This window comes from Mercenaria mercenaria, unplaced genomic scaffold (assembly GCF_021730395.1).
Source record: "Mercenaria mercenaria strain notata unplaced genomic scaffold, MADL_Memer_1 contig_990, whole genome shotgun sequence".
Lineage (NCBI taxonomy): Eukaryota > Metazoa > Mollusca > Bivalvia > Venerida > Veneridae > Mercenaria > Mercenaria mercenaria.
In genome coordinates this window covers 49,077-75,542 of record NW_026463910.1, presented here as the reverse complement: position 1 = coordinate 75,542, position 26,466 = coordinate 49,077, and the positions used below count along the sequence as shown (strand labels likewise).

At 32.1% G+C, this 26,466-nt stretch overlaps 1 long non-coding RNA gene across 1 annotated transcript; it reads left to right on the top strand.

Annotated features, from left to right (window-relative positions):
* The first annotated feature begins 17,538 nt into the window (after nt 1-17,538).
* LOC128555056 (uncharacterized) lies at nt 17,539-24,762 on the top strand. Its single transcript, XR_008369774.1, has 4 exons — nt 17,539-18,012; nt 18,448-18,522; nt 23,067-23,208; nt 23,421-24,762. It is a non-coding gene; the product is annotated as an uncharacterized LOC128555056 (long non-coding RNA).
* Nucleotides 24,763-26,466: the final 1,704 nt, after the last annotated feature.

The window sequence follows — 26,466 nt, the reverse complement described above, 5'->3', positions numbered from 1 at the left end:
GGGGGGGCGGGGTATTTTTGACCTAGGCGCTTGGAAATGCGCAGGAAAAAGCGGGGATTATCTTTTGGTTCCCAATTTGTGTTTTGTTTTTAATACTTTAAAATTGAGAGGGGTTTAAAAGATAATTTTAAATTAGAATGCTTTTAATAAAATCATTAAAAAATTGCAGTGTTTAAAGCCTCCCAATATGACTGTCTTCATCAAGGGGAATAATTTTTTATTTTTTACAATGTTTATTTTTACCATTCAAGGGAATATGCCTTTTTTTTGGGAACAAAAGATAAAACAAAAAAACCCACAAAAAACAAAATTAAAAATTTAAATAAAGAAAAAACTAAGTGTTTAGGATCGAACCCCCGTTCCCAGCGTTTTTGTTTTGGGAAAAGCAAAGCAGGCGGTGAATACCTTTTTAAAAAATGTTTAAAAAATACGATTACAGTCTTTTTTATATAACTGTACTTTAAAAATTTAAAAAAGTCAGTGTACCCTTTTCTTTTTTAAAAAGTTGGCTTATAACCAGGGAGCCACTAATTAGAACTTTTAAAAACTTTGGAAAATCCGGGTTAAGCACCCTAAAAAATTTTTAAAATTTTCATTGCCATTTGTAGAACTTAACGATGGGGGCGCACCCCTATGCTTTTTTTGTATATTTTTAAATACTTTTCCCCCCGTTTATGATGTATTTTTTAATTTTTAAAAAGTAAAAATTTTATTTTTTGAGTAAAATTTTTACCCCCGAATTTTCTTTGAAATTTTACTGAAAATTTTTTTAAAAAACAATAATGTTTTAAAAGTTATTTCACAAAACCGACAACCAAACGGGATACTCCTTTTTAAATTTTCTTATTTTTTTTTTTTCTTTTTTCTGTAACTTTTTAGTCTCCTTATATCAAAAATTTTTTGTAGGAATAATTCAATCCCTTGACAAACCCCCAATTTTCCCTAATTTTAGGGTTTCGGAACCCTTGATTTCTTGGTACGGGGTTTGTATTTATTTCAAAAAAATTCCCCAACAGCCCATTTGTTAAACTTTTTTAAAACGTATTAGGGGATAATTATTTTCTTATGTTCGGGTAAAAAATTTTTTCACCATCGGAAAAACCAAAAAATTTGAAAAGCATACAAATAATTAATTTTTTGGTTTTTATTTTTGGGAATGATAGTTTCAAGTTAATTTCACATTTCTTTTCATTTACGTTTTATCCATAAAAAAAAGTTTTGGAAACTACTTTTTTAAAATAAAAAACCCCCCTTTTGGGGGTTTACAACTTTTAACGGTACCAACTTATTTCCGTTGTTTTCTCCCGAACTATGGGGGGAAATTAAACCTTTAAACTTGCCTAGAGGTTTGAAATTATTTTTTGCCTTTTGAACCTGATTGGCTGAAATAAAAAACCCTTTTAAAAGCAGGGGAGGGCTTTGTTTTTTTGGGGTCAAAATAAGTATAGCAATTGTCTAAGTTTTTTCCTCGCAGTCATTGTTTTTACCCAAATTTTTTTTCCCGGGGCTTTTTTCGGTAGTTTACGAAATGTTTTAAATGTATTACTAAATAAAAATATAAGTTATTTAAACCCGGGTGAAGGGGGTAAAGTTCAACTTTCCACGCATTTTAAAATCTGGGGTTTCAAAGTCAACTCAAATACTTTTTTAAAAACTGAATGTAGGTTTTAAATTTTTGGGTTTTTAAAAACCTTTACATTATTTTATGAAAAAATTTTTAAAAAAAATTTTTAAAAACCGATTTTTTTTGTATTTATTTATTTTCTGGGAAAAGCTGGTGACCGAAAATTTGCTTTATTTAAAAACTTAAAAGACGCTTTTTAATCGACATTTCAAACAACTTTTTAACTTGTTTCCCAAGCGTTTTTCCCTAAAAAAAATTTAATACAAATTTGATGGAAATGGGGGAGAAGGGTTCCTGTCTTTTAAATTTTTAACGGGAAAAGTTTGTTCTTGATTAAAATTTGCAATTATGTAAAAGGAAAAACTTTTAGAATTTTTAGCCAGAGATCATTTTTTTGAAAATGTTTTTTATATTTTGTTTACTTGGATAATTCAAAAAAGTTTTGAAAATTAAATTAAAAGGTAACTTCAAAATAAAAAGGAGGATATTATAAAAATAATCCCGGAAAGACGTAATCCGAATCCATAATCAAGGCAGGTAAAGAGTTTGACCACACAGCAAACCTGCAAATGCAATATGGAAATTTCTACGCTGTTTTAAGGGAAAATAGGGTTTAAATGCCCCCCAAGGGGCGAAAACCCCCTAAAATTCAACGCAAACACACAAAACGACAAAAAATTGAAAACGCGAGGGACAAAAATTTGTACAACGAAAACAGGGCTTTTTAACTTTTTAAAATGTCCCCTTTGTGGGCGTAGGGTTTGGCAAAAATTTTACAAAAAATTTTGGTGCGCACACACGAAAATTTGGGGAAAACAACGAAAATCGACATAAAATTTAGCGCAAATGAAAGGGGAATTTTTTCGAAAGACGAAGTAATTTTTTTGACGAACGGGGGCCCAATCAAACCAAAACCCCTCACACGCATTATTCCCCCTGAGGGTTCGAAAATTTAAAATAAAACCAAGTTTTTTTTAAACTTTTGAGTGTGGGTTTTTCCGAAAACGCGACCAGGGGGCTTTAAACCGCAAACAAAAACGAATTCAATGCGACACCGACAAGGGGATTCAAGTTTGGATTCAAATAGTTTAAGGGGCAATGCCCTTTTAAAGGGTTTTTTCCCAATTGTCCAGGAAATTTTTGGTTTAAAATTTTGAAAAAAATTTCCTTTTTCAAAAATCGGTCATTTTAAAAGTTTTTTAAAGGTTTCTTAAAAAAATTTTTCATGCATTTGAATAACTACGGGGGAAACTTTTTAAAAAAAGTATAGCCCCAAGGGCCCAACGCCCCCTTTGGGGGTCGTTGGGCTAAACAAAATGAACGAAAATACACCTTATTTTCCCTCCAAAAAAGGTTTTTTAAACATCACTTGGTAAAAAAAACACATTTTTGGGAAATAACAATTTTTTCTATGGAAAAAAATGCTTAGGAAATTTTTTTGGGGTCCCTGTACGATCTGCAAAATTGCTATGGGGGTTGAAAAATCAAAATCTTTTCGAAGAAATTTTAAAAATTTCTTTAAAAATTGAAAATCGAAAAGTAAGGAAACAAACGAAAAAATTTTTTTGAAATTTTTGAAAAAATTTTTCAAACCGTATAAAAAAAAAAATTTCTTCTCCGACAAACACGCCGCCCGGGAACATTTGCTAAAACTTCCCAAATTTTTTGGTTTTAAAATTTTTTTAACCAAAAATTAAAAAATGTTTTTAAAAAATTTTTAAATTTAGGGAAAAAATTACGCAAATAAAATTTTTGTTTTGGAAAGAAAGTGAAAAAAACTGAAAATTTTTGAAAAAAAGCCAACCTGTTCGCCGCTGTATGAAATTTTAGGATAAAAGTGTTTTTCCCCGTACTTTTCCGCACGGAAAAAGGCCGTGTTTTAAACAAACTTCAAAAAAATTTAGAAATTTCCAAACAAAAGAAAATAGAATAATTTTATAAAAAACCTTAAATTTTTTTTTAAAAACAATAAGAAATTTTTTTTAACTCTTTTTTACGCCAAGGGTTTTTTTTGGGGAAGAAAACTCAAAATGAAAATTTTCGTAAAAAAATCCAAACTTCTTTCATTTTTAAAAAATATAGAAAAGGGGCCCCTTTTTCAGGATTTCAAAACTTTAAAAATTTTGATGTCCTTTTTTAAGAATATACTTTTGTAAAAAGGAAACCCAGAAACCAAAGAAAAAAAGGCCCACTTTCGGTTCGAATCGGGCGGTCAAAGGGGTTTTAAAGGGCCCATAGTTCAAATTCCGGTAATTTTCCTCAAAAAAATTAATTTTTTTCAGAGCAGTAAAGGGCCCCCCTTTTTTTCTCAAGGCCCTGGCTTGCCCTTTCCCAACCCAATTTAATCATTTTTTTTAAATGGGGAATCCTCTGAAAAGGGGATGAAAAATTTTGTTTTTTATATTAATTTTTTACAAAATTACAAAATTTACAGAGGAAGGGGCAAATTTTAACGAAAAGGGGCCTTTTTGAGAGGTCCTCCGCCCAAAAAACCTTTCGGCGGTCATGGGATTAAAAATCACAAATTGTTTAGAAAAGGGTTTTTTTTTAAAATTTAAAAAAGTTTTTTCATTAAGGTATTTTCCGCAAATTGAAATTTTAAAATTCGGGAAAAAAAAAAATCTCAAAATAGCTTTTCGAAATAAAGGGCCCAAAAAAATTATTTGAAAAAATTAAAATTTGAATATCTGTGGGTAAATTTTGCGAGAATAAAAGCTACGCTGAACCCAAACCTCCACATTTGGATTTGAAAGAAAAAAATGAACTTTTTTGGATAAAATTTTGGTATAAAAAGCAAAAAAAAATTAAAAAGTAATATTTTTTTCAATCTTTGGAAATGCCAAAATAGTGCAAAAGGAGCGCAAATTTTTTCAAAAAATTTTTCTAAAATATTTTTTTTCCCAGAAAAAAACATATAAATGTTTTCCCTTACAAAAAAGATTTATGTTTCCTTATTCATAGTTAGATACAAAAAATTTTTTTCAGGCGATTTTTAAAGGGAAATTTTTAAAAATGATTTTAAATTTCACGTCGACCCCCTTTTTTTCCCAAAAGGAAATTTCCCCGCCACGGGTTTTGGAGAAAAGAGGCCAGTTTCCCTTTTAATGCAGAGCGCCAAGCAAGTGAGGTAGGGGTCCCCTTTTTCCCGTTTTTTGGGTATGATGCCCGATACCCTTTGTGGTAGAGCGTCCGCTTCAAAAACCCGGGAGGCCCTTGGGTTTGACCCCCGGTCGCGTTATCCCCAAATTTTGGGGTGATGCAAGCCCTTCCAGTTGTGAAAATAAGTGATCAAACAACCCATTTAACCCACCATTTTTAAAAGGGAAAAACGTGTCTAAATCTTTTTACTCTCCACACTGATACTGAAATCGAGGGCACACATTTTTACCAGAGAAATGCCCTTTTACCCGAGCGCGGACATTTTATTTTCGAAAAATTTGGCATTTTTATGTCTCTTTTCAGAAAAAACATCTTTTATTTTCCCTATTTTTTGTCTACAATGAAAAAACCCCTTTTACCCAGAAAAAAAAGATATTTTGACTAAAAAACTTTTTTTTCCCTTTTTATAACCGTGACTAAGCGAAAGTGATCGTTAGATCATGTACCGCGCTGGAAAAAAGAATCCATAATTTAAGGGGAATTTAAAAACTTCATGGGTATATACCAATAAAAGAAATTATTTTTGTTTTCAAAATAAAATTCAGCTACTTTAGAAAAAATTTTTTTTTTACAGTTCTAGATTTTCCACTCTTTCTTTTAACCAAAAACCCCAATTTCCCTAAAATTTCTTTGAAAAACGAAAAGAAAAAGGGGTTTTTGAATACCTTAGTTGCATGAAATGCAAGTCAAAATGAAGTCAGGGTCCCCCATTTCGCCCCCCATTTTTTGAAAGGGGGTTTTTCCGAATAAAACACTCTACTTTCCTTTTCAAGAAAAAAACTCGAAATCAAGCAAAAAACTAGATGAAAAATTTTTCTATTTTAAATTTAAAATTATTTTACAAGTGGATGCCCAAATTTGGGCCCCCGTTTACGCGCAAATGCGCGAAAAACGGGAAAAAAAAAAGGGTCTAAATTTTTCAGGGGCTTCTTTCGACAAAAAACAATTTGGAGTACATTTTTTGTCCCCAAAAATTCAAAATAACCTCATCTTTAGCCAATGATTTCCTCCCTTTTACACTAATTTATTTTAACGTCCTATTCAGTGTGACAAGGGAATAACCGGGGCAAAAATAAAACTGTTTAAATTAAATTTAAAATTTTTAAAAATTTTTAAAAAATCTTTACAAAAGTTGGTTTGGTTTTAATTTAAAAAAAATTTCTAAATTGGAAAACTTTTGTTACACTGGTTTTTTTTAAACCCCGAAACAGGAAAAGTCACCCCGCGGCATTCGCCCCGGTTGACATTCTGCCCCCGGGGGTTTACAAATTCAATTTCACACAAAGCTGCGTAGATATTTATATTTCGGTTTCGACATCTTAAACTTGGGCAGTATGACATTAATTCGAGCGCCCAAAAACTTCTTTTTCAATCGCACAAAATCCCCTTTGAGAGCATGACATTTTACTCCAAACACTCGACATGAAAAAAATTTGAACGAAAAAAAAACACTCCCCGATCACTTACACCTTTTTATCTACTGAAAAATTTTGAATATCTTATAGAAAGAACCCTTTCCACCGGGGGGAACACACTCTAAATGTTTAAAAGACAAACCCAATTTGGAAACTGATTGGGGCCCTGCAAGAAAATTTAAACCCGCACCCTTTTTGAAAACCCTGTGCCCCTTTTCACAAAAAGGGCTTAAAACGTTCCCCGAAGTATTCCGGGTACCATGAAGCTGTGGAAAAAAGAAAAAGCCTCCCAAATGATTTATGGGGTTTCAAATTCTTGTTGAAAAAATTTTTGTAAAAGTCATAAGGGCTCTTCCACTTAAGATCAAGTGGGTTTTTCCCCATTGCCTATTTCAAATCCCCTGCGGTGTACCTTGAAATTTTTCTTTTATTTGTTTCCCTTTTTTTTTGCCTCCTTTGTAAAAACATTTCCACCTTTCCAAATTTTATCCCTTTTAACACCCCTCACCCCACAAAACAATTTCTGTTTTCCAAAAAAACCCCTTTTTCCAAAAATTTTTTTTTTCCTTTCAAATTAAAAAAAAACAATAAAATTTTATTATTCATTCAAACCCTTTTCCCCCCCAAAACCCCCTTCCAAAAACCCCGCCTCAAAACCCGACCCTTACCCCTCCCGAAACATTTAAGTAAACTTTAACATCCCCTTTTAAAAAAACTGTCCCTAAAACCCCAAAAAATTTCACTTTTTCTTGGGGTGAAACCCCTATCAAACAGCCAACTATAAAGGGCAAGGGAGGGAAGGTTCCCCGTCTTTTAATATGACAAGAAAGTAAAAAAAGGTTAAAAAATACCTGTTAAGACTTTCTGCCTTTAGAAAGTAAAAAATGTAAAAAATGTTAACCTTCCGTTGGGGTTTTTAAAACAAAAATTCAAAAATTTTTTTCTAATTTTTTAAAATTTTTGAAACCAACCTATTAAAAAAATTTTATTATAAAAACCTGTCTTTTTAGTTTTCAATAGGGAAATTTTCGACATTTAAAAATTAAAAGTTAGATATATTTCCCGGGTTTTCCCAATTTTTTTGCGACATTTTTTGGCAAAAATTTCAACTTATAGTGGCAGTGTTTAAACGGCAACACGTTTTGCTAACGGTGGATGCCCAAAAATTTTAAATTTATTCTTTCGACGTTTAAAAGGGCCTTTGACATTTAACGCAGGCGGGCAGTAAAAAATGCTAAAGTAAAGTTACGTAAGTTTGGGCCGTAAGGGGTTTTAAAAAAAAAGGGTACGTCAGTTTTCCCCTTGGGAAAAAACATTTATTGTTGGGGCCCTGCCCTTTTTGGGAAAAAAAAATTTTTTCAAACCTAAAAAATTGACGTAAAAAAACACAAAGTTTTTTTAATTTAAAAAAAAATATGGTCATAAAAATTACCTTAAAATTCGTTTTTAAAGCACATTTTAAAAACACTCGATTTATTTCCTTTTCCTTAAAACCCCCGAAAACTGAAAACTGTTTAATTTTTTTTCAAAACACACACAGATCGTACATGTACGTTCCCCAAATTTCCGCCCTTGGGGCGGTTTTTTTTATAAAGCGCCTTTTAAAAGTTTTTTTTATTTTTTAAAAATTTAAAAAAAATAAAAATTTAAAAAAAAAATGATGTTTAAAAATAACCCTTTATGAAAAAAATAATTTTTAACTTGGGAAGCCAAAAAAACCCAATTAAACACTAATGATTCCCAGCCGAACTTTTTGGGCATAGCAGATTTTTTCAACTTTAAAAATTTTTCCCTTGCCATTTATAAACAACAATTTTTAAAATTTTTCTCTCCGCAAAATAGTCTCGTCTTTAATTTTTTTCATTTAATAATCTTTCAAAAAATACAACTAAAATTGCCCCCGATGCAATTAAAATTTTGCTTGCCTGACCGTTTTAAAAGTCCCAAAAAAATGCTTAAACTATTGCCATCGAAACTTTTCCCTAATTTTTAAAATTTTCGGGCATGACGTTAAAAAAAAAAGCGGGGGCCTGACGGCGATGAGAAAAAAATTATAAGCCGGGGGACTTTTTACGGGTAATTATCATTTTTTTTTTCACTGTTTTTGGGCCCAAATTTTTTTCCGGTCCTCCCGCGGGCCCTTTTAAGCGGTTAAAGGGAAAACGGGACCATTTTTTTCGTTACGTCGTTAAAATGACGTCATTTTGGGGGATGTTTTCTGCGACCTTTCCAGCGATTTGGGACATTTTATAAAATTTCCCAAAAAAAAATAAAAATTTTAAAACAAGAAATTAAAAAAAAAAATTTGTTTTTTTGTCAGTTTAAATATCAAGTAACCCTACATTTTTGCATTAAACTATCGATACCTATTTTTTTTTTGTTATTATAAATTGATGTATTCACAACATTTTTTGAAAGCTTTCGTACCTCAATGTTCCAATTAAAAATTTTGAAAAAAAAAGAAAGAAAAATTTAAAACGCTAAACCTTTTTTAAAATTTGGGTTTTTTTTCTTTTCTTTCGCGGCTTAAAAAATCCCAAACCTAAAAAATCCCCGATTTAGGTATAAAACTCAAAGATTAAGATTTCTGTGATAATAACTAATATCTATTTCATATTAAAAAAGAAAGAAACTTCCTTTTTTTACATGTAAAATTTGAGAAAAAATATGTATTTTCAAAAAAGAAAAAATATAAGCATATGTTTACCGTTATATTGTTTTTACAATTTCTTTCATCAATTTTTTTTCAAAAAAAAAGGAAGTTAAAAAAAAATCTCCTTGCCACTTAAAATTTAATTAGCATTTTTTTCCCAACAATGGTGAGAAAAATTTTTGTAGCAAATTTCTGGTTTTCGATTTAAATGTGCCAAATAGGAACTCCCAAAAACTTCTCTTTTTTTTTGTATTGTATTTCATAATCCCCTAAAATTTATCGAACTTCCTTAAAAAAAAAACTAATTTCCCCTTTGGGAAAATAAAAAAAAAACCCAAATGGGGTTTTTCGAATGAAACCCAAAATATTTTACCAATACCTTTGTTTGGGGATTGTTTAAAAAACCTTTTTAAAAAAAAAAAATTTAAAAAAAAATTTTACAATGGGACAAAACCCCCCAACTTTATAAATGCGCCCCATTGAATATCACCCGAAAAAACGTGATTTATACCACCCCCCCAGTAACATTATCCCGACACCGGGCTGACAAGTCCCAGGAACTTTCCCTCCTTTTAGTGCCAAGTTAGGAAACTTCTAGTACCATTGTTTGGTATTTTTGGGAAGACGCAAAACCGGGGGACGGGGAAACCAAAAACCGGGTTTGGGGGTGTTGACTTTTACCCGGGTTTTTCAAAAAGCCATTTTTTAAACATAGATATGTTGCCAAAAAAACCCCATGTGCAAGGGAAAATCGATACACACTTTTCCCCCATTTTTCAATTAAAACGCTGTATTCACAATCATTATTGAATGCTTAAGTACCTCAATGCAGAACAAGAATATAAAATCATTAAACGCAAAAATTTTTTGTTGGAAATTTTTTTCTAATTTTTGGGGCGGCTTGCCAATCCTAAAGGCAAACCCTCTTTAGCGCCGAATTTAGGGGAAAAATTCTAGTACCTTTTTACGTCTTTGGTATGACGCGACCCGGGCCAAACGAACCTATAACCGGGTTTCCCCTGGTTTTGGGGACAATTTTTAGGGTTTTTTGTAACATTGCCCGTTTCACAAAACTTTTTTTCAAGGGAAATCGATTTCAAAATTTTTCCTATTTGTCATTAAAAAACGCTGAATTTATGTCTTGAATGCCCAGTAAACTCAATCAGATCAAAAAAATAAAAAAAAAACTTTAAAAACGCTAAACAATTTTGTTCGGGTAAATTTTTTTTTTATTTTTGCGCGGCTTAGATTATCCCCAAACCGGCTAAAAAATTTTCGAGTATTAAAATAACATCAAAAATTTAAAAACTTCGATAATAAAATAATATGATTTCATTAAAAAGAAAGAAAACTTTTTTTGAGAATAATATGTTCTTTTAATTTAATTTAAAATTTGTAATTTTTCTAGAAAAATTTTATGGCACAGGGGGGGGGGGGGAAGTTTTGTTTAAAATTTCAAATTTCATTTCACACATTTTCATTTAATTTAAAAACAAGGAAAGTAAAAACTACTTCTTGCCGTTGAAAAAACATCTAAAAAATCCCCCGAATTATGGGAAAAAATCTAAGTAGCAAGATTTCTTTGCTTGCGATTTAAATTTGCCCAAAACAAAAATTAAAAACTTCTCTTTTTCCCGCCCGTTTGAATTTTATAAACACTAAAAATTTTCAAACTTCCCTTTTTAAAAAAATTTTAAAAAAAAAATTAAATTTCCATGGCAAACTTACCATGGTAAAAACTTTCCATTGGGAAATTGCCCCCTGGCCCGAACCTTGCCATGGGAGAAAATTGGGGCCAAAGAAGAACCTTGCCATGGCAGAAATTGGGGCCCTTTCAAAAAAAACCCTGGCAGAACCTTCCATGTCAAAATTGCCATGGCGAAACTTGCCATGGCAAAGTTGCCATGGCCATTTTTGCCATTGGGAAAATAAAAAAAAACTGAGGGTTTTCGATATGAAACAACATATTTTTTAAACCCCCACATTCGTTTTTGGAAAATATTTTTAAAAATTTTACTTTTAAATAAAAATGAAAAAAAAAAAATTTCCATGGGAAATTTTTCCCTGGCAAAAAACACGAATTTTTTCCTTGGCCCAAAATTAAATTTTTCCCCTTGGGAAAAAACATTTTCCCTGGAAAAGACCATTTCCATTGGGAAAACCGTTTTTGCCTGGCAAATTAAATTTTTTCGTATTTATTTACAAAAAAAATAGTAATGATTTTCATATCAAAAAATTTCAAAAATTTAAAATAGGGGGGGTTAAAGTAACTTTAAGGGGAATTTTTTATTTTTTTTAAACGCCCTATAAAAAATTTGGGGGAATTTTTCCAAATACCGGGGTGGCAAAAAAGAAACCCGGGGGCTATTTTTTACGGTTTTAAAAAGTCTACTTAAAAATTTTCCCGCGTTTTTTGCAATTTTGGGTTTTACACAAAAACGTCTACTACATTTAGAAGAAATTTAATTAACTTTTTGAAAAACCCGGATATCTAGAAGTGACAATTCGTGCTTCCAGTTTATGACGTAAAATATCCTTCCAGAACAGAGTCAGACACTGCACTGATAGTTAAATCACACAAACAGGCAAACCGTTGACACTTTTGCGAGTAAACTAACCAAACCGTGTTTTCCGCACCAACTGTCAAATTTTGCTGAAGCATCCAATATATTTCTTATTGGTATTCTTGGTTTTCGAAGCCAAAACTATGTCCGGTATCTTTTTTGCTGCAGCGCCAAGAGAACCATGATTTGCGATATCTCTTTCCATATTGCATGCTTTAAAAAATCCTGAAAATATACCAATTCAAACTGCAATACCTATAGCCATGATACTGTGCACCTGCTAAAAATCAAGACAACTCTAATGAAGATCCTTAGAATGTGAATTCTATCTCTTCACGTATTTCAGAATGATATTTTAACAGCATTCGTTAACAGATATATAAATACTTTATATATACGATTGTCTGTTTAAAAAATGGTTTCAAAATGCCAATCCATCTCTTCACGACGACTGTTAATCTTAAATAATAATGATAATTGTAGATCTTTAATCTGATAATGTTTCACTATGATAACTTTAGATCCGTTTACAAAAAAGAAGATACAATCGTTAATCGATTCCTCCGAATGACTAATGTAAACTCTTCACAACTGTAAATCATTTAAATCAAAATGATAACTGTAGATCATTAATCTGATAATTTTTCACTAGGTAGGATAACTGTAGATTCTTAACAATAAAAATACTATCTTTTTACGATATTTCCGAGTGAGGAATGTAAATCATATCTTCACGACAACCGTGGATCGTTAAATCAAAAAGATAACAGTAGATCATTAATCTGATAATTTTGGGCGATTAGGATCGATCTCCGGCCCCTTCAATAGTTCCCTTGTTTGGATGCTTGTCATTAAAATGGAAACTGGTTTCTCTGTTCCAGCCCTGATGATGGATTCACCAGGAATGAAATGTCGATATTGATTAATACACAAGTTGTAGAACTTGCTTCACAAGCTCAATGAGGAGACCGCAGATTTACAGATCGCAGGATCGTGAGTGCTATCCCCGGGCGAGGCTTTCTTCTCTGTGACGATTTATTCAGGGGTATTGTGACTAAAATCACTCGTATTCCATTTTGGATTCATGTGGGGAAGTAGACAATTACATGCGGAGAACAGGTCTTTACCTGTACTAATCGAGAAACTTTGGTTTACATACACTTATACTGGAAAACTTTGCAAAATCTTCGTGTGTCTGAGAAGAGGAGTGATTTCACAGTTAAAATGTTACACATATTACACCTTATTTCTTAGATTTGGCCAAACTACGGCTTAAGTAGTGCTATATAGATGTAACAAAGATGTTAGAAGGGTGTTACATGGATGTTACTTATGTTACGTGTGTGTGAGAAGAGGCGTCATTTTCTAGTCAAAATGTTACACATGTTACACCTCATATTTTAAATTTGGCCGCAAAACGTCTTTAATAATGTTATATAGAGGTAACAAGGATGTTACATGGATGTTACTTATGTTACGTGTGTCTGAGAAGTGGCGTCATTTTGTAGTAAAAATGTTACACATGTTTCACCTCATTTCTTAAATGTGGCTGAAATACGTCTTAAGTAGTGTTATATAGAGGTAACAAGGATGTTACAAGGATGTTACATGGATGTTACTTATGTTACGTGTGTCTGAGAAGAGGCGTCTATTTGTAGTCAAAATATTACACATGTTACACCTCATATTTTAAATTTGGCCGAAAAACGTCTTTATTAATGTTAAATAGAAGAAAGAAGGATGTTTCAAGTATGTTTCATGGATGTTACTTATGTTACTTGTGTCTGAGAAGTGGCGTTTATTTTTTAGTAAAAATGTTACGCATGTTACACCTCATTTCTTAAATTCGGCCGAAATACGTCTTGAGTAGAGTTATATACATGTAACAAAGATGTTACAAGGATGATACATGGATGTTACTTATGTTACGTGTGTCTAAGAAGAGGCGTCATTTTATAAACTGAGATAGGGCATAAAATTGGCCCAATTTGGTGACACACTTTGCATTTGTTACAAGAATAACATCAAGTAACAAGATGTAACATTAAGTAACATGTATAAAGACGTTTAAGAAGTGTTCAGTAGCATGCAAATAGTCACCTACAAGAAGACGCCTCTTTTCAAACACTCGTAACATAAGTAACATACATGTAACATTCTTGTAACATCCTTGTTACATCTATATAACACTACTAAAGACGTATCTCGGCCAAATATAAGAAATGAGGTGTAACATGTGTAACATTTTGACTACAAAAATACGCCTCTTCTCAGACACACGTAACATAAGTAACATCCATGTAACAGCCTTGTAACATCCTTGTTACCTATATATAACATTACTAAAGACGTTTTTCCGCAAAATTTAAGAAATGAGCTGTAACATGTGTAACATTTTGACTACAAATTGACGCCTTTTCTCAGACACACGTAACATAAGTAACATCCATGTAACATCCTTGTAACATCTTTGTTACATCGATATAACACTACTAAAGATGTAGTTCGGCCAAATTTAAGAACTGAGGTGTAACATGTGTAACAGTTTGACTACAAAATGACGCCATTTCTCAGACACACGTAACATAAGTAACATCCATGTAACAGCCTCGTAACATCCTTGTTACATCTATATAACACTACTTAAGACGTTTTTCGGGCAAATTTAAGAAATGAGGTGTAACATGTGTAACATTTTGACTACAAAACCATGCCACTTCTCAGACACACGTAACATAAGTAACATCCGCGTAACAGCCTTGTAACATCCTTGTTACATCTATATAACACTACTAAAGACCTTTTCGGCCAAATTTAAGAAATGAGGAGTAACATGTGTAACATTTTGACTGCAAAACCACGACACTTCTTAGACACATGTAACATAAGTAACATCCATGTAACAGCCTAGTAACATCCTTCTTACCTCTAAAAAATTACTTAAGACGTTTTACGGCCAAATTTAAGAAATGAGCTGTAACATGTGTAACATTTTGACTACAAAATGACGCCACTTCTTAGACACAGGTAACATAAGTAACATCCATGTAACAGCCTAGTAACATCCTTCTTACCTCTATATAATATTACTTAAGACGTTTTACGGCCAAATTTAAGAAATGAGCTGTAACATGTGTAACATTTTGACTACAAAATGACGCCACTTCTTAGAAACTGGTAACATAAGTAACATCCATGTAACAGCCTTGTAACATCCTTGTTACCTCTATATAACATTACTAAAGACGTTTTTTCGGCCGAATTTAAAAAATGAGGTGTAACATGTGTAACATTTTGCCTGCAAAACCACGCCACTTCTTAGAAACACGTAACATATGTAACATCCATGTAACAGCCTTGTAACATCCTTGTTACCTCTATATAACATTACTTAAGACGTTTTACGGCCGAATTTAAAAAATGAGGTGTAACATGTGTAACATTTTGCCTGCAAAACCACGCCACTTCTTAGAAACACGTAACATATGTAACATCCATGTAACAGCCTTGTAACATCCTTGTTACGTCTATATAACATTACTTAAGACGTTTTACGGCCGAATTTAAAAAATGAGGTGTAACATGTGTAACATTTTGCCTGCAAAACCACGCCACTTCTTAGACACACGTAACATAAGTAACATCCATGTAACAGCCTTGTAACATCCTTGTTACCTCTATATAACATTACTAACATATAACATTGGACGTTTTTCGCCCAAATTTAAGGACTGAGGTGTAACATGTGTAACATGTGTAACACAGGTTTTGGCCATTTGCACAAATATTCTGAGAACCTAGGTTCTTTGAAAAACTTATGATCTGAAGTGAGAACATAGGTTCTCGGCCGAGAACATAGGTTTTTGTATTTATTGTGCAATCCGCGTGCCATATACCTTGTTTTGCTACACACCTCTTATATATAGAGGTACAAACAATGTTGTCGGATCTTGTGATTTTAATCATACGAATAGACTCTTGGTCATCATTTGATAGATTAAACTGCGCTCGTTTATTCGCATGTGGAATGTGGCCAACACTTTTTGATTCATCTACCTGACAAAGTATGTCTGACTGGAGATTAAAAAGAAACAAATGTTTTGTTTTGATGTATCTTAGGCAGAAGGAATCCGCAATGCAGAATTTAACACGATATAAATTCGAATATACTCGGTATCATAAAGTCCTACATGTACATAATTTACCAATTAAATCCACTGTTTTCATGTCGCAAAATAATGCAGGATCACAATATATTGATATCAGTCTAATAAATTTATATAAACTTTTTCAAAATATTTACAGAAATAGTGTATAAATGAAAACGCACTATATACTCTTATTTTCGAGGATTTCAAAAATATGTATATTAAAAATATATTGCTCCTTAACATGTACAGAAACGACAAGTTCCCAGAACAATATTCAGAAAATAATATTGTTTGCGTCCACAAAATCGGAAAACATTGGTGATATTTATGCAAATGTAAAAACGATTGCATAAGACATCACGTTTGTGTTACTTTGATAATGATTCGTTAATTTGCTTTGTAACTCGCTAGATATAAAGTTAGCATAGAGATTTACCTCTACAAAAGGCGTATCTGTTTTTTTTTTTTTTTTTTTTTTTTTTTTTTTTTTTTTTTTTTTTTCAAACTAGAATTGAATTCACGCCCTGGTGATTTTAAGAATTATCTTTCTTTGTAAAAACCATTTAAATGACATTTATTTTATTGGATTATTTGTATTTTTTGCATTTTCTGGTGCTATTACACAGAATTATTAACAGTAAGACAATTTGATATTTTGTTTAACCCATTTTATTTACTAAATCCGATGTCATGTACGCGATGTTCTTTCGCATTGCATAAAATTCAAGAACATTACCTACTCGCCTCCGGTGCCTTTATGTATTTCAATGTGTATTACAACAAGCAGTTCCATAACGAGTGATCAAACGTAATTCTGAGACTTCCCTCGTAACTATAAATTGTATATTAGAGCTTTCGTTACCATACCCTAACCCCTGAAAATTTTGGTGGTGTCCTATTCCGTTAGACCTTTTTTATTTCGTGCTATCTCATTGAAAGCGCGGTGTTTGAATACACAAATATTATGTCAAATTAAAATGCTTAGGAACACTCTAATTGATTTATTGATCTAGAACTTATCGTGCGTTCAAGTGTTTTACATACAAAATCGTGTAAGGTCAATCGGTCAAAATTATATGAATTTGAATTATCTTTATCATATGAAACATTAAAATTCCTGTTTTATCTGCAACGGTCCATGCTTTTCAATCTCAACAAAAACACCAAGTCGCTCTACAATCAGATAAAGTAGAAACACTGTCGTATTGCGATTCTACCGGAAATTGTAACAAACGGTATTCTAAAATTGCTAAATCCTCCTCGTTCTTGTTGCATGGATCGTGACGTTTGATTTTTATTACTTGGTTGACCCGGTCACCATATTAAAGATAATACACGTGTGAAAAACACAATACCAAAGGACAGATTTTTGTTCTTTTTTAATTTAAACATTTATGACATTTTCTGTGGTTTTACTAAAGTCTTACTAGAATTTCTATCATTATTTCATTGCTGATTTTTTGTGTGATAAACGCAAACGTACTTAATAATGTGCATAAAATGCAGTATATACCCTGTATATTCCTTATGATAGCCCGATAACTCTCGTTTGTGTTTACGTCCTGTTGTGTATTTTTAAGATGCAGACATTCTCTGTGACTGATCGACAATATCAATAAGAAATATGTTATTTGTGCTAGCAAATGAAATACATGTATGTTTTTTTCTTACATGTATATCACGTCTACTTGACTTTGAATCATTTTAGGCGACCAAAGGATGTTTAACGTTACCTGATAGTACATGTACCAGTTTTGTTGATGAAAATTTATTGAATGAATATTTCAAGTAAGTATATCACAATAGTAACTTTTTTACTGATGGAAATGCTTGAGTTAGCGAACGTTGATTTTTTGCCAATATTAACATTTGAACGGAGAAATGTTCAATGTTATTTAACCGCCCGCTTAGCTCAATAGGTAAGAGTCTACGGATCTCGGGGTCGCGAGTTCAATCCTCGGACAGGGCGTATGTTCTCCGTGACTATTTGATAAAAGACATTGTGTCTGATATCATTAGTCCTCCACCTCTGATTCATGTGGGGAAGTTGGCAGTTACTTGCGGAGAACAGGTTTGTACTGGTACAGAATCCAGGAACACTGGTTTTACATGCAGAAAAATAGCCGTTACATGACTGAAATACTGTTGTAAAACGGCGTTAAACCCAAAAAAAACAAACAAACAAACTTACGTTATTTAAAACGCCTATTAATGTTAGCATCCCTTCTGTTTCTTAAGACAAGTTACCAAACAATATTTTCTTTAGATCGTCATAGTGCATATCGTGTTTGTATGAATGTACTTGTTTCTTCTCCAGCTATGTGAATAAAAAGGAGGGTTTATGTCATAAACAAAAATTATGTGGTTCAGAAGGCGAGTCTGGATATGTCGTATGTGAATATCATAAATATAAGCCTGGAGTCCCATGCATTGTTTATTCGTTTGGGTAAGGTTATAATTATTTAGATATAAGAATGGTGAATAGTAAATATATCACTATAATCCGTGTAAGCATTGAAATCAAAGAAACGATAGTTATACACGGTAAGCTAAATGACCTAAGAACAGAAATAGTAAAAAGAAACCGAATTCTCAATATGTTCAATATAGAGAAAAAAGATGTACCACAAACATATTAAACAACAGGCACAACTACCCAAAATGGTGACTGAAAAAAAAATCGGTACAAAGACACATCCTTGGAGCCCTCTGTACCCCTTTCCACAAATAGAAAATAATATAAAGGGTAATAATTGTTCACCAGTGTGAACTCTTATTTATCATGTTATGCTACAAAGGTCAATACGTTATGATCAGCTTATTATTGAGGCGATCTGTTTCGCATAGTGTACGTAGTACATTAGATTTCATTCATTTTCAGTTCAAGGTTTGTATTTGATTTCGAAGTAGACGTAATTAAGAACTACAACTGTGAAGTTCACACCTTTGATCCTAGGTAAGTTGTTGTGTATATCATTTTGATGGGTGTAAAACTATATTCAGACGGGTTATGTTTAATGTATGTCTGTGCATTATGGCGCGGGAATATTACCAAGTTTTTCTCCCTACAACTGAGCAAATCAAGTAATTATTGGCAAACTTAGAGATCAAAAATGGCGATACGCTTAACAACGCCTGATAAATCAAACACTGCCGTGGACCTTTGGCCCTCGCTAAAATGATGATAAAGAACATGTGATGTTTTAACAAAATGCATGTATTGACCAAATATAATCATAAAACTTGGCAAGGACTTTTGTTTATGGGAAATTTTATTGTTTGCATATGTGCTGTTGTAAAAGGATGCATGGGAGTAACTGGGAGGGGGTGGTGTCTATTCGTAAATGAATTGGAAAAACAAAATGATAAATGATTCATGTTGCAAGAATTTGATTAAAGTATGAATGTAAGCATACGCGACTATTCAGAAATGATGAAACCCGGTAACATTATTGTGAAAGAAACGGCCCTGACTAAGGGAAATAACTTTTTTTGGAATCCAGAAACTAAACATTTCTTATAAAATGTTTTATTGTTTTATTTTTGTTAACGTTTAAATGTGTGATTTAAAATCATTTCTAAAGGTAGAATTCTCGACCTAGTTAATTTCAAAATACAAAACGTGTACATTTAACTGTTCGTTGCTATGACCACAGGGCTAAAAATTTAGCTTCTTTTAAACGTTTGAAGGCTGATCAATGTTAAAATTGACAACAAAAATGTTTCTGTAAAGAAAGCAAAAAGAACTCGTTAAGTTGCCATGGTTACAGTTCGTTTGTTAATCCGTTTAATAATGTTTCCATAGGATAAGTAAGTATTCATCATTTGTTGTCGCAGTTTAAAATAAATAAATTTATTACCTGACAGTGTAATAAAACTGATTTCACTATTTTTCTGCATGTAAAAATGTATGAAAGTTATTAATTGCCATGACAACAGTAGTAAAAATGTTGAAATAACTTGATGAGCTCATATCTACCGTCTAATTTTCAAAGGTTAAAATACTGTTTTCAAGAGGAAAACAATTGAAGCTGCAAATTTTCGAAGAGGACAAAATTACTGCCAAAATACTATAGTGGTCATCTACTGAGTATGGGCATCTATGTTATAAAACTGGATGACCATATGGCGATATGTTCTCAAGCTTACATGTATTAAACCACTTCGCCCGTGTTAAAGAGCAGTTATTTGATAGGTTGTGTGCATCAAAGAACATAGGAACTTGTTATGAAAAGCTGAGGCAGCTAATGTTAATTGAAGATTTTAACTCATTACGTACGCAGATCGCATTTTTGCGTTTGTTGCAATTCTTATTGAGTATCGCATATTGTAATTATGCATCAAGTGATCATAGTCATGTATGCCCAGGATCGTAGAAATGCGCTCTCCGCCTGATAGTATTGTATGCCGCGCGGCGTATTTTTTACGTTTGTAACAGTACTAACGATTGGACTGCTGACAAAGTTTTTTTAGTTTTTCTAACAATTTTAACCAATAAAAACAAAATTACACAAAATAATATTTTAACCCGAAGGCAATCGAAAACAATCTAAATATTTATTATTTGTCCATGTATTTTCAATCGATTCATCACTAAATATATAAATTCGAAAGTTATTGATTGATATTACATGTATATCTTCACCCTTTATTATACTACATTGTTTTTCAATTCTGTTACATAAAGTATAATTCTGTTCTTGCATGATTTTCATAAAAAACATTTGTTTTTAATTTTAGCAATAGATGGTATTGAATTAAATATAAAAACTATCAGATAATGGTCCAATTCGTTATGAATTCTGAAGTTTTTTTTTTTATATTTATGTGAATTCAAATGGCCTGTAAAATGACTTTGAGAATTAAAATAATAGTAAATTTTGCATCATTAAATAACTCATAAATTTTCCTATCAGGTTTAAAAATTTCAGTCTTATTGATCATAAGGCTGTGTCATTACATTACAATAAACAGTTTCTGGAGATTTCCATGTACTCTTGTTCCAAATTCGGACAACACTTACCGTTTGTGTACATATTACGGGAAAATTAACAGCGTAACAGAAACTGACTTAGTTCCAATACATAGAGCTGGCGACTGTCAAGTTGGACATGCAAAATTTGTTTAGAACTTTGATCTGTTAAAACTGATTTTGGCAAGTTGCTCTCACAGATCATGCTAAACAAGTTTCAGCAATGGTTACCCCTGAAAGATTATTTCAATACAAAATCATTTGAAATGGAAATTCAACTGCAACGTTTCAACGGGTTTTAAATTACATTTTGTTGGACTTGAAAATGTGATGGTTTCATTGACGATACCGTTATATACCACGAGAATTGGCAAAGTCATCTGCAGACGATCAAGGAATTCTCAGTGAGGCAAAGTTCACTGAGCAATTCATCAAAAAGTGAATTTTGTAAATCTTGTATTAGTTTCTTAGGTCATGTTGTGGCACAAGGTCAAGTAAAATCAATTTAAGATCCGGTTGAATCAGTCTCTCATTTCCAAGTTTCAACCAATAAAAGACAACTAATGCGTTTTCTTCTGTATGGCTGGATATTATAGAAAATTTCGTCAAAATGTGTCTTCATGTGTTTAACCCTTAACATGTTTACTTACGAAAATTAAAAATTTATCCGGAATTATAAATGTCAAAAATCATTAAAAAGAATTAAGGCCATAGCGTGCACCAGCTCTTTTTGGCATAAATTAAAAATAAAAACAACAACAAACAAACATTTACGTTAGAAGTAGATGCTAGTTACATTGGTGCTGGTTGGGTATTTTTACAAAATGACAACTCGGGAATGAATCATTATGTCTGTTATTTCTCAAAGAAGTTCAGGAAATGTCTATACTATTGAAAAAGAGTATCTTATTTTGGCAATTCAGCACTTTGAATTAAATCTAAATGCGGCAATGAACCCTATTGTTGTGCTCCTCCTTTAACTTTTATTAACACAATGAAAGTAAAATTAAAGATATTTTTAGATGGAGTATTTTATTCCAAGAGTATATCTTGGATATTCAGGATATCAAGGACAAAGATAACATACCAGATGCCTTATGCAGGATTTGAACCAAGTGCACTGCAATTTATAAAAGTGAATGTTATTTAGTATATGTGTTATAATTTTAAATATGAAATATTTGAAGCCTTTATTCATTTATTATATATGTTTCATTTGCATTATGTTGTAAAATTTAAAGTTGTATAAATTATTTCTTAACAACAAAATATTACCAGTTTGAACATTAAACATTTGTGGATTATGGCTTTAATTAAATTTATGTCCTAATTATCAAGAATTTAGAAATAATACCGACAATGTAACTTAGACTGAAATCTAACTATGCTTATCACTTTCAACACTGTAACTGTAACTTATGTAATTCTCACAAGCATGGCGACTGTACATTATCATAAACATTCCATCACTTTTCAGTAAATGAGCATGTCTTTGCCCCTAAGTCTCTATTGTTAACTCATTGTTTTTGACTTTCTGAGGAGTTGTTTATATCTTATAGCGTTCTAGAATATTCTACCACAGTACTGATAAACAGGGTGTGGTAATTATTTTTAATTTCTGGTCTGTTATTGGTTTTTCCAGAATTTTCTTTTCATTCTTGTGATACATTAAAAATTTGGAACCTCCCGTGCTACTTTAAATCTGGAGCTGTATGAGGACAGGGTTAAACCTGTAATAAAAGATCTTAAAAAAACCCATTTATTTCTGCAAAAACAGCCCCTCACAAGTAGAAAAGTGTTTTCCTCTAAGTACAATATGATTTGCAGTCTTCTCAAGTTGGAGATTTGTGATTATAACACCATAGGATTTAGGGTTTCTTTGTTAAGAAATTAATAGAAACTCCTTCCAAATCCATTTGCTTTTTGTAAATTGCCGAATGCGACCATTTTAGACTCAAAATTTGGTGATTAGCCACCCTTGCTTTGATAATTAATAAGTTACTACTTCTAACTTTTTTATTCCGCTTTGGTATTCTCCTTATCAGAAATCAAAACAAGGTTGTTAATAAATAAATTTTGGAAAAATGATAATTTTTGTCAGGACTTTCTCACGTATACGAGTGGCCTCCTTGTTGGAGTAATTATATTACATTTGTGACAGCCCACACTACCCTATCATTGTTTTAAAGTGAACTCTATATATGATTTGTAAACATGGACAGAACTATAAGATATGAACATGGACAGAAAATCAATTTTCTAATAAAGTCTTTAAATTTATTGTGTAATGGCACTGGGCAAAATGCATTTTCTTGGAAAGTCATACAAAATATACTGCTTGAACGCAATTTTCAAAATTCAACTTCAGTTTTGCCTGCCGTTCTTAGACACTGATGAATATTATACATCTTTCACTCCTACTGTTTGCTTTTAGCAGAATACACTTCGCTGTACAGTGTGATCGTATTAAAAGTGTTAATTAGAAGTACTGCTAAATCTAAAAGATATTTATGGCGTTTATTTTTCAGTCAACCTTTAAGAAAAGAAAATTAAATCCCATCGGGAGTGTATTTCCATCTAACTGGGATAGCCGATAAAGATTTTACTAATGATGACTGTTGGGAAATGCTGAGGCTTTCGTCCATAATGAAACAACTTCGACACTCACGTGTATGGTTACTATAATTTTCAATTCTTAAGAAATTAGTTTCATAGCATGATTGTGTTTATACTGCAGAATGAAATAATTATATATATTGCAGTCACTCCTTTATATTTTCAATAGCATTAAAGTCACGTTCATATTTAACTAAATTATAAAAGAGAAATTTGTGCATGTTTAAATGATAAAATTGATGCATTTATTTTGATATATTTCATAGAAAACAATCGCTATTCTGAAGATAGATATAGAAGGATGGGAATGGAAAGTTCTTCCAGACATACTGCTGTCTCAACAGTTTGAGTGTGTGAAACAACTTGCCATAGAAGTTCATTTTGGACTACAGATTAACAAGACAACTGGATTTAAAACATTCTCTCGAAATAACTGGGGTTTTGTTTCAAAGAATGAAAAATTAGATGTGCTTAAAAACCTGCAGACGTTTGGATTTAAGATATTCAAAAGAAAATCAAACCCTGTGTCGAAGGTGCTTTAAAAAGATTCTGTAGAGATATAACAACTTGTAACGTTTTATCGTTGATAAATCATAATTTTGAACCCAGTAAATGTCAAATTTCAATAAGTATGTGATGTTAAGAAAAAACCTATATTGTGCATGTTATAGGAATCATACACTTAGAACTAATAAGAAATATGAATTTCCCTGATCACAAAACAGCACATTATTCAAACGGCCTCCACAAATATCATAGCTCTTTTTCCCTCAATATTTCTTGACCTGACTAAAGATAACAAAATCTGTATTGTCTCCGTTATCTTTTCATTATCTGAAGAAGCTTTCGTGGGTACGGGCCCTTTGTAAGGATTTTAATTTACCCATCATACAGAACTTTTTACACTTATATAAGAATACAGTTCGGCAATAAATGGAGGTTTTAAGATCGGTCGTAGAAATCTAGCGGTGTGCCGTAACCATGGAAACGGCTACAGAAGCTGATAATCGCGAAAACTAAAAAAACTCTGTTTTGTCATATTTCAAGAAGCAATGGTATTAGAAATTTGATTTTTTTTTCATATGTTTATTAAGCTATGAATACCTATTGTTTGCAGTGATTATATTCTAAATATCTTATCAAATTTCTTAACTGTTGTCAGCACGTGCAATTTTAGTTATTGGCACGTGCATTCAGATGTGACCCAACAAGGTGCATCTTTTAATCAGAAAATGTTTTCTGGACTTAATTACAATTATTGCTGATTTTTTGCTTGAAAATGTTGTATAATACGCATGCAATTAAAATTCTAAAACTTTTGATACGTCAGTTTAACACCATTTCATAGTGGATTGCAATTGCATGCCATATACGTTATTCGTTCGCTTCCCTTTTTAATACACATGGACAATGAAGTTGGAGAAAAACTCGTTGAATCTCGGCTTGGAATATTTGACATATATAATATGAAAAGAAGGATTATCAAATTTATTGTTGTAAAACATGTGAATAAATTATTTTCTTTTTGTTTTGTTTTTTGTGACATTGTTACCTGTCAGTATTGTATGGATATGCTTAAGATATAATGCATGCATAAACTTAATAATTAATTACATAACCGGACTTCTCTCCATAATTTAACGGTACAATAATGGGAGTAAACTTGGCCTAGAGTAAAGACTTCCAGTGCGTGTGGAACGGTTCTACCAAGGTGATGCTAACGTACATGCTTATATGGAAACCTGGTGCGCCATGTTATTTGTCAATTGCTAAATATCAGATAACAATGTTAAATGCCAAACACCTTATGCAACATGTTTTGAAAACGAAATGACATTTATTAAGTACTACGGAAGGCTATGGAAAGCCGTTGTGCCATGCTAATTGCCAAATGCTAAATGGCAAACAGTTACTGCAAAATGCTATATGCCTAATGTCAAATATTGCCTATGAAATTGTACATTTGTAATTGTCAAACAATTAATGATAATTGTTAATTGCAAATACGAAACATTAAATGCCAAATACGTATTGCTAAGTACTTATTCAGATAAAGAGCTGAATATATCAGTGTATAAATGCATCTTGTAAATAGTCATTGGCCTTTGTAACATAACTTTGTCTCTATTAAAAACATTTCTTAATATTTTAGAGTGAAAAGTTTCGACCATGTCATCTCATAACACTAAGAACATGTTGTTGCTTCAAATCAGGCTGATAGAATTTCATATGTTTTCACGTGATTAAAAGTAACATTCCTAAGTGTAAGGGATACAGATTATTAACGCACAAAGTTAACGCATTTGACGAGTAGTATTTGTCATTTGGCAATAATTATAGGCATTTAGGACAAAGGATATGACATCATTTTTTCTCTATTACACACCTCAGTCTATTATATGATAAACATTTTACAGCAAAATGTTTCGGTTCCATGTCCCTGTAACATCTGCAACGTTATTGCTTAAAATTAGACAGGCAGCATATTTTTTTCCAAATGAGTAAAAGTTACATTCATTAGTTGAATAAATAAAGATCAAGAAGATTGATAATTTGAGAATTACCATTTATCATTTGACAAAAATAATTTGTTTTTATCTTCTTCTTCTCGTTCGTACATACATTGTCAGACCAGTAGCTTTTTTTTCATGTACTATCATTATCAAACTATTTTTAACTAATAAACTATACCGGGTCAATTTGAGCTATCTGTAGACTGGATATCCGGCGACTGAAAAAAGATTATACTTTTTAAAATACGCTTCATTTGATCAGTATAAATGTGTCTGAATAATGAAGGAATTAAGTCATATTTATTATATTTTTATTCGTTCCTTTTTTACAATTAGTAGCTTTGACGAAACTTCTGGTTTGCAGCAGATCCTCAATGCCCCATACAGGTTCTGGTGCATTGAAGTATCTATCGGCCAAGTCGCAGCTCGCTCATGGTCATGCCTTTTTACATCTCCGAAGTATATGCTCCGCAGTCTGATCTTCCTCACCATATGAACAAGTTGGCGATGGTGCCAGTCTGCATTTCTTGTACATGTGAGTTTAGTAAATATGCAACAATCAAATTTCCCTTTAACACTGCAGTTAGTCATTGAAACAGCCATAAATATCACTGAAGAAATCAAATTTAGAATTTTGTAATAACTTTTAATAAACACGTGTTGCTGATCTACATACTATTATACAGTATATTAGTACACATGTTACAAATTTCACCTGCGGAACCTTACAAATGGTGTATACGAGGGGTGTTCCAAAAGTAATGTCATTTGCATCGGTTCTCCTATACTGCAAATGTTC